The 9,484-nt window shown below is 51.3% G+C and overlaps 1 pseudogene; it reads left to right on the top strand.

Annotated features, from left to right (window-relative positions):
* Positions 1–6,648: 6,648 nt before the first annotated feature.
* On the top strand, positions 6,649–9,283 carry LOC116598672 (annotated as a pseudogene).
* Positions 9,284–9,484: the final 201 nt, after the last annotated feature.

Below are 9,484 nucleotides of genomic sequence, written 5' to 3'. Positions count from 1 at the left end.
CTCCTCGGATCTGCCCGCTGCCGCAGAGGTCTGCGCACGGGCCGCTGTCAGGGGTGGACGGCAGCTCCAGGCACCATGTCCAGACTCACGCATGTGCCAAAGGTGAAGACCACGGTGCCTTGTTTGTTCTAAAGAAAGAGGAAGCTTCTTTCCCGAAGCACTTGCCGCCAGCCAACTTCCTGTGATGTGTCACCGGCCAGAGCTGAGCTGCATTCCCACCCCACGCTGGTCACTGCAAGGGCAGTGGCCATGACGGCTCACCAGGAGCCCCGTGAGTGACCGAGGAGGATCTCCTCGCAGCTGCGTGCTGACGTGTGGGAGGGTGGAGCCCTCACCGACCCCGGCTTTTATTAAGAAGGAAGAAGAGAGGACGGATGCTGGCGAGGCCAGCCGTGGTGTCTGCCGCGTCGCTGTGCACCGTTCTGTCATCAGACAGAACCTGGCTGTGGAGTCAGGCAGCTCGAGAGTCACGCCTGGAATAAGCCACGGTCCTTCCAGGTGGTCTGCATCACACGGCTTAATTTTTATGTGGTTTGGGGAGTTTTTATTTTTTGTTTCCATCTTTAAAGTGGTTATAATTGTATTTTAGGGTTATTGAAATTATTGAAGAGGGGCGGCTGGGTGGCTCAGATGCCAAGCCTTGGGCTCAGGTCACGATCCCAGGGTCCTGGGATCGAGCCCCACATCGGGCTCCCTGCTCAGTGGGGAGCCTGCTTCTCCCTTTCCCACTCCCCCTGCTTGTGTTCCCTCTCTCGCTGTGTCTGTCTGTCAAATAAACGTAAAAAAAAAAATCTTTAAAAAATTATTAAAGAAGAATGGCAACAATAACAATAAAACAGAAAAGATTTCTGGAATTCTGGCCTTTGTCAGTCGTCACTTCAGCTTTTATTCCTCAGCCCCTCCGACCGGTCAGCTCCCCATCCCCGGCAAAGTCACTTCCAGTTGTGTCCGTGTCATTCACTGCTTTGCGGGCAGAGGTTTTACTTGAGAAACCCAATATCCAAACTCTTCCAATCCCACTGTGGAGAACCCTGTTCATTTCCATCCTATTGAGTACGGAAGGGTTTACTGAGCTGACATGTGAACAACATTTTTATTTATAAAGAAAAACATCGATGGTTACATAACGTGCCTTGCACAAAGACGGTGCCATGTGGTTCTGACTGAGGAGACTGTAAATTATGCAGAAGGGTGACAGCCAGATACCCTAGACACAAAACACTTGCAGGCTTGTCGCAGAACAGAGACAGACGAGCAGACACCAACCCCATGACCCCAGCATCTCCTGTGACCTAGTTTCAAACAATGTTTTGCACTGAAGCTGGTCTTGGGCCAGTCAGACCCAAATGGCTGCGGAGTGTGGCCGTACGTGAGTCCCATTCTGAGGCACAGGGTGAGGGAAGTGATGTGATGGTCCCGCCGACAGGACCTGAATCCATCCTGTGTGCCTCAAGTCCAAGAGGTGGAGGACTATTGCATGTGGTGAATCACGCAGGTAGGTTCCGGGCAGGAAATGGACCCAAGATGAAGGCCTGTTTCACTGTCAGGGAGCTCACTACCTTTCACTTAAAATGTCCTAGTAAACACATGTTGAGAGGATTTCTTTCTGTCCTGTTTAGGTTGGACTTTTTACCTTTGCACTCAAGGGCAGCCAAACATGGGAAAGAACTCTGACTTTCCAGTTTCTCTCCTTCGGGGAGGGGGAAGGTCTCTAAACCATGAGGAGGAACATTTCCTCCCTATGTATCCTGCATGGGAGCAGCCCCAGCTGAGGGGAGCGGCTTCTCTGAGGGTTAGCGGGTCCCAGGGACCCGAGTCCACACTGCCTGAGCTGGGGAGGCGGGGGGCAGGGGTCGTGCTTGACGCCAAGCTTGGCGCTTCCCCTCCAGTCTTGTGTCTCCAGCCCTGGCTCTGCAGCTTCCCTCTGCGCTTCCAGACCAGAAAGTCGGCTAGATCTGCTGGCTTCCTTTCTGAATGATGGTCTAAGAATTCAACCCCAGCTCCCAGGTGCTGCCTGAATGGTGGAGGCAGTGCAGAGACCCCTGCCAGTGGGCCCACCAGGCTCCCCCGAGGACAGGCTGACGGCCGGCCCTGCTCTGTGTCTCTGCTGTCTTGATGGGAGCTTAGACAGAGCTCAAATGCAGTAACCCCCCGGAGTGGTAGGAGATCTAGATTCGAGTTCAAATTCTGTTATTTTCTTGTGATCCTGGATAGGTCACACCCCTTCTGGAGGGCTAGACAGCCTCATCTGTAAAATGCCAGTGAACTGATTTCCCTCACCAAGTCATCTAGAGAGAGCCTGGGAAACATTTTCTCATTTCATCTTCAACACAAGGAAGGAATGGTATGAAGCTAGAATGTATAATATTTCTTGACTTGGAATGGCGTCTTCAGCAATTCCCTGTTATCATCAGAGTGTGGCGATGAATGCTGGAAAAGGCGGGTGTTCAAGTGCACAGAGCTCGGAGGATGAGGACCCTTATGAACCAGCTGTGGTTTTTTCTGTGTAAATACTCAGCCCAGGCAACTCTTCCATGTGAGTGGACAGCAGGCAGAGGGAACGCGCTCTTCAATGTGTACTGTATTTTGTTACTGAATCAGCAATCCAAGATCGGGAGCCAAAATGGGTAAAGGGAAGAGCCTTCCCTGTATTTGCGTCATAAAAGTCTCCTTTGCAACCTGCAGGAGAACAGTCGCCCCTAGGAGAGGAAGGTGACACAGGCTCAGCTAGCAGTCCATTTGCAGTGGATGCTAGTGTTTCTGACTCAGGAATGAATACACTTCAGAGCTGCAGATCTGATTCTTTGTGCTCGGGGAAGGCGGTGGAAAGGCTCTTCGGTGTGGGACATGGTGCCAGCTCTGATGGGCGCTGGTGACACCCATCCCAGGCGCGGCAGAGATGCAGAAGAGCCCGTGGGGGCCAGGAGCCAAGAAGAGCAAGGCAGGAGCTAGGAAAACAGGGGTACGGGGTGGGGGGCTCAGAGGGCAAAGTGTCTGCTTTCTGCTCAGGTCCTGATCCTAGAGTCCTGGGATCAAGGTCCGTGTCTGGCTCCCTGCTTGGAGGGAAGTGTGCTTCTCCCTCTCCCACTCCCCCTGCTTGTGCTCCCTCTCTTACTGTCTCTCTCTGTTAAATAAACAAATAAAATCTTAAAAAAAAAAAAAAAAAAAGGCGGGAGCTTGAAAAAAACGAGAAAGAGACCGCAGGAGAGGGGCCCGGCCCGAATGAGGACCGCCGCCCTCCCCAGGGCAGGAAACACGCCTAGGGGTAAATCGGACACACTCCAGATGTGCTCCTGGAACGTCAGGCTTCGGCCTGCATCCAGAAGCAAGGCCTAGAGCAGGTAAAGGGAGAGACCGCAGATACCCGGTGCCTGAGATGCTTCGTTCAGAGGACGGCTGACTCCGGGAGTCGCCGGGACCACAGCCAGTCAGCGGCTGCACACGGGGCGGGCGCAGTAGCTGTCCTGCGGCTGTCCTGTGGCAGCGGCGGGGGGAGCAGGTGCAGCAGGCCGGGTGCGCCCGACCCGAGGCCGAGGTCCAGTGCGCCTGGAGCCCGGGAGCGCTGCGCTGGAGTGCAAGGGGCGTGGCTTCCCGCAAGCCGCTGTGCTGTGCGGGGTCTAGTGTGGCTCAGGGAGAAACCCGCCATCGCCCGCCCGCGGGAAGCAAAACCGAACGCTGGCCTCCGCACCCAGGGAGCTGCAGGCCGCGGGGGTCCGCACCTGCTCCCCGCACCGCCTCCTGCCGGACGCTCCGCCCGAACTGCTGGTTACTTCTGTCGTCCGGCTCTCCGCCACCTTCCGGGGCGTCACCCTGCTCCACCCTGGGACACTGCCCCCAAATTAGGCCGAGCCTGGGAATGAGCCCTCCCAAAGCGAACATTAAAATGGACCCCCACCCCAAACTCCTTCAAAGACTGCTCTCCGCCGAAATCTGCATTTCTCTTCCAAAGAGACGAGGCTTCAACCCGGCTCCTATGACACTTCCCTTTAAACCCAAATATGTTTCCTTCGTTGCACGGAACAAACGCTACTGGTGACTTGTTTGAACTGTGCGCACAGGGTCGGGAGCCGCGGTCTCCGTCCACGGTGGGTTACTGCGCGCGGCGGTCCGTGCGCCGCTCCCGCCTCCGGGATCAGGGCGCCCGCCCCACCGTTAGAGCCGCGGGGGCGGGCTGGGCACCAGGGGGGAGCGCACCTTGTCACGCGGCCGTGACACAGAGCCCGCGTCCAGGCACGCACGTGGGGAGGGATGACCCGGGAGCCCGCGACGCACCCGCAGTCCCGCGCTGGGCAGGAGCGAGCTCTTCCTCCGCAGGCAGGGACACTCCGCGCGACGTCCCCCCACTCCGCGGACGTGCAGGTGTGTCGCGTGCTACTGTCAGTCTCGGGGCAGCCCCGGCCGGGCCCTCCGCTCTGTCTGAGCTCTCCCGGTCCCTCCAGCCCGACCCTCCAGCCGCCCGCACGGTGAGGGCCCCGCGCGCCGCGCCCCGCAGGACCCGCTCTGCCCAGAGGCTGCGAGTGCCCGCTGTGTGCACGCGGTCACGTTCTCGCACGCATCACCGTCGCCCGCGTCTACGCCGGCTGCGGCCCGGGTGTCGGCCGCCGCTGCCGTGAACACCGGCTGTGCTGGACGAGTCCTCCCCACGCTGATGGCAGTTCCTCCGCGTGAACGCCTGGGAGGGGCCTTCTGGGTCGCCCGGTGCTTCTAGTCTTACTGTCTTGAGGCCAAGAAGGGCTTATCCTTTGGCTGGACAAAAGACAAGCTTGTGACCCCGGAATTCAAAGCCACTTCTACTTTGCACAGTGCTTCCTAATGCTGGCATTCATTTCGGGCTTTCTAGGAGGTTTCTTCAATCCGTTGAGATCCAGGAGGAAGAGAGGGTAGCTCCGTGGTGAAGGGCACGATCCTGGGAGCCAGACCTCCCGATGTCAGTCCCGCTTCTGTCTTCAGGACTTGTGTGAGCAGAGCAAGCAACTCAGCTTCCCTGTGCCTCAGTTTCCTTATCATAAACATACAGAGACATTAACGGTAGTACGGATTTCCTGCCAGAGCTGTGAGGACTAAGTGAATGACCCAATGTAAAGCATTCATGTAACTACACATTGTACCCTGAACATCCGGCACTAAGTGGTGCTACTATTATTTCCCTAGCTTTCTGCTAATACTACATTCTTTAAGTTGCTGTATCTTTTTTTCTAAAGATTTTATTTATTTATTTGACAGAGAGCATAAGTAGGTGGGGGGGGGCAGGCTCCCCACTGAGCAGAGAGCCCGATGCGGGGCTTGATCCCAGGACCCTGACATCATGACCTGAGCCGAAGGCAGAGGCTTAACCCACTGAGCCATCCAGGCGCCCCAAGAAAACTAGAGATGTAGTAAAGCCAGGTGCCCATTCTGTTCTTACAAAATTGACAAAGACACAGATTTCTGCTTCTAGTCATGATGGAGTAACTGGGATTGGCTAATCTCTACTGCCTTAAACAACTGAAATATATGAAACCATGTTTTTTAAATTAAAAAAATTTTTTTTCTTATTTGAGAGAGTGAGAGAGAACATGTTCAAGCTGGGGGAGGAGCAGAGGGAGAGAGAGACTCTCCAGCAGATTCCGTGCCGAGCGTGGAGCTAATGCAGGGCTCAATCCCATGACCCCTGAGATCATGACATGGGCCAAAATCGAGTCAGACACTTAACCAACTAAGACACCCAGATGCTCCTTAGAAAATTTAAAATATAATATAAAAATATATATACAATATAATACAATTAACTATAGTCTCCACACTGTATGTTACACCCCCAGAAATAATTTATGTTATAACTGGAATTTTGTACCTTTGGACGACCTTGGTCCATTTCCCTCAACCCCTCGCCCACCAAATCTGTCCTCTGTTTCTATGAGTTCGGATTTTTTAGATTCTACATATATGTGAGATCATATAGTATCTGTTTGACTTATTTCACTCAACATCACCCTCAAGGGCCATCCTTGTTGTCACAAATGGAAGAATTTCCTCCCTTTTTAATGGATGAATAACATTCCATTGTATATGTGTGTGTGTGTTTCATGTATACACTCCATCTCCTTTACCCACTCACCCATCAGTGGACACAGATTGTTTCCACGTCTTGACTATCGTAAATAATGCTGCAATGAACACAGGAGTGCAGATATCTCTTTGAGAAAGCGATTTCATTTCCTTTGCATATGTTCCCCAACCGGGGATTGCTGGATCGTGTTAGTTCTATTTCTAATTATTGAGGAACCTCCGTGTGTTTTCCAGAGTGGCTGCACCAGTTTGCGTTCCCACCAACAGTGCACAAGGTTCCCCTTTCTCCGCATCCTCGCCAGCACTCATCTCTTGTCTTCCTGGTTCTAGCCGTTCTCATGCACGAAGTGGTGTCTCATCCCAGATCTGCATCTGCATTTCGATAGCTGGTATTTTAAAACCTTGAAACTGACTACTTTAAAGCCATGTGGGGATGGGTATAAACAGAGAAGGCAAGAGGTCCCAGGGATGAGCCGGGGCAGGCCAGTGTACGATGACAGGATTGACGAGCTATTACGGATGCAATGAATCCTCACAAATTTAGTGGCTTAAAACAACATCAGTTTCTCCTCTCATGGTGATGGAGGGCAGAGGTACAGAATGAAGAACCCGGTAAAGACAGTGCGACAAGAAGGGAGGCGTCGCTCTGCTGAAGTCCACGAACTGATCCACGAAGCTGAGGACGAGAACTATCAGGTGAAGCAAATGGAGACCATGGAAACCACCGGTGACGCTGACAAGACTCTGTTCGTGGAACTGGTGGCAGATGAGAGCCTGGTCTGAGCGGGATGTTAGCCCCGGATCGGAGTGGGATGTTAGACCCAGGTGGATGGCCCAGGCAGTCACACAACGTCCCCCTTTACAAGAGCCTCATGTTGGACAAAGGCTCTGCTATCACTGTCTTGAAATTCTTAATAATTTTGAACACGAGGCCTCACAGTTTGATTTTGTTCTGGCCCCAGCAACTCGTGTAGCTGGTCCTGAAACAGAAGAAGACTTGCAGACAAAGGTTATGCACAACTCTCTCAAGGAATTTTATATAAATAAGATCAGAAAATTGGAGCCGGAGGAGGAAGAGGGGTCACAGGAGAGTTTTTAAACTTAGGATGGTTGCTTTTGATGGTCTGGGTGCTGCCTCGGTGGCCCCAGAGAGCAGGGTTGATGGGGGCGCTTTCTCCCTGCCACCAGCATGTGGGTTCACGGGATCCCTGCCCTGGAGGGCACCCCTGTTTCCCTGGCTCACCTCCATTGTTTTTCCAGTGGCCTGGTGGTGGTGTGTAGAAAGGATCAAAACCTTATAGACTTGAACTACAACATATCTTCTTAATCGACCAAACTCACGTTACTCTGAACCCCAGCATCTGAGAGTAATTTTCCATCTTTGTTTTTCACAGATCTGTGTTCTTTTGGAAGCATTTGCAAGTTGATTTTATCATGATTTGTTCTAGCATTTTCCCAGGAACGCCAGTTGACTGGAATCAGAGCCAGAGTCATTGATTGCTGTCCTCAGGAAAGACACACTGTTGGCATCTGCCCAAGCTGCAGGCATCTCCCCTCAGATCAAAGTCTCTGGAAACGAATTTCACTGTGAAGGGCTGCTACGTGCACTTGACACAAACCATGCAAAGAGCCAAACATACCCACTACCACCCACCACCAGGTATGCACAATGTAATGTCCACACCTCCCTGGCCTGGGGAAGTCGTCCAACCGTGACGGTGATCGATGAGAGACTTCCAGAAATCCCTGACACGGATGCTGCTGAAACTATGAACGGGAAGAGAAAAAATACAGTCTCCTAAACCATCTCTAATACTTACCTACAATCATTCGACTTGTTGGAGCACATTGAGTCGCAGCCTCAGTTTTGCACAAGGGATAACCATTTCTCAACATACTCCATGTTAGTAATTTCTGTAAAATTTAGGTGTAAAATTTCTGTAAAATCTTTGAATTTCCATTTATTCTAGCTGCTCTTTCCATCCCCTTCACGGACGGCACTCACTGCAGCGTTCGCTCTTAGTGTTTTCTCTGTCAGTGCTTGAAGGTGGAAAGGGACGAGGGAAGAAGGAGGAGCCAACGGACGGACGGACGGAAGCACAGGTCTCGGGAAGACGGAAATAGACTTTTCACTGACTTCCTCGGTTTCTCCGCACTGACAACACACAGAAACACAAGGTCCAGAAACCCAACTCTTGTGGGCAAGGGGCTTCCATTGCAGTTAGGGAGACAGACGTGAACAGGAAGTTACAATGCATCATGGTAGACGGATACAATCAAAGCCTGAGTCTTGGGGACCCATCCTTTCCTTCCAGGTCTTTCTTGTGGTACTCAGACTTCTCGTGTTAATCTCACCCACTGTAACCCCCCGTCCATCCTTCCCACTCTTCCAGCAACACTCACCTAATTCCATCTTGTTTTTCCAGAGTCTGTTCTTTATTCTGAGTTAATTAAAACAAAACAAAACAAAACACTCCTACTATGTTAGCAAGCAGATAGGTTGTTGTCTCTTCCTAGACAACTCTGCTAAAAATTTTAAATTTAGCTTTCAGTCTTAAAAGGTATTCATTTAAAAGTAGACTTTCGCTGTGTTGGTGAGCACACAGAGATTCAGGGGAAGACCCTTACCTGGGGAGGGCAGGGAAGCTCTGTGCCCCAGAGCTATGCAGCTACTGGCTGTTCCTGAGTCACACCTTCGTCACGATAAACCAGTGACCTAAAACACAGTGACACACACACCTTTCTGCAGGAGACTTCTTCATGATGGAAAGAAGAACCCAAATTCACAGTACGGTGAACTCACTGAAAAGAACATTAAAGACGGAAAGACGGAGCCAGCTGAGATGACCATCAGTTTGTTAAAGAGGGAAACGGGTCAGAGACAGTGGCTGCCAATGCTCAGAAGAAACATTTCTCGATTGATGGGTTCCAAGAAATCAAGACAACCTTCAAGGTTGGAGCAAGACCATGGATGGGAAGGCATGGGTGTCTTTGGTTCTGTTTTTTGACTGTAATAATGAGATCTTACTGAACGATGTCTTAGAAGGGGAAAGAGTACTTGGTAGAAGTGATGACAACAGAGAGCTTGGAAAAGAGAATTCGGACCTATCTTCAGTCGATAAAGCCAATTATTGACTTCTACGGAGTGATGGGGAAAGCCAAGAAAATAGCTGCGTCTAAGTGTACTGATGAAGTTTTTGATGAAGTTGTGAAGACTTCGGACAAAGAAGGCTAATTCCACATCTGAAAGCATCCTTGAAATCATGCTTGAATATTGCTCTGGTGGCTGCTATTACCACCCCCCTTTTAAGGCGATTTTAATCTTTCATATTTATATCTCAATTAATGGCTGAAAAGTATGCAGTAAAACAAATTACATTTTTTATCTTTAATTGTTTTTTGGTTACAGGAATAGACTGTGCTTTTGGGTCTACCC

The sequence above is a fragment of the Mustela erminea genome, chromosome 9, assembly GCF_009829155.1.
Source record: "Mustela erminea isolate mMusErm1 chromosome 9, mMusErm1.Pri, whole genome shotgun sequence".
Classification (NCBI taxonomy): domain Eukaryota; kingdom Metazoa; phylum Chordata; class Mammalia; order Carnivora; family Mustelidae; genus Mustela; species Mustela erminea.
The sequence above is the reverse complement of the archived record's forward strand: the minus strand, read 5'-3'. Positions and strand labels throughout refer to the sequence as shown.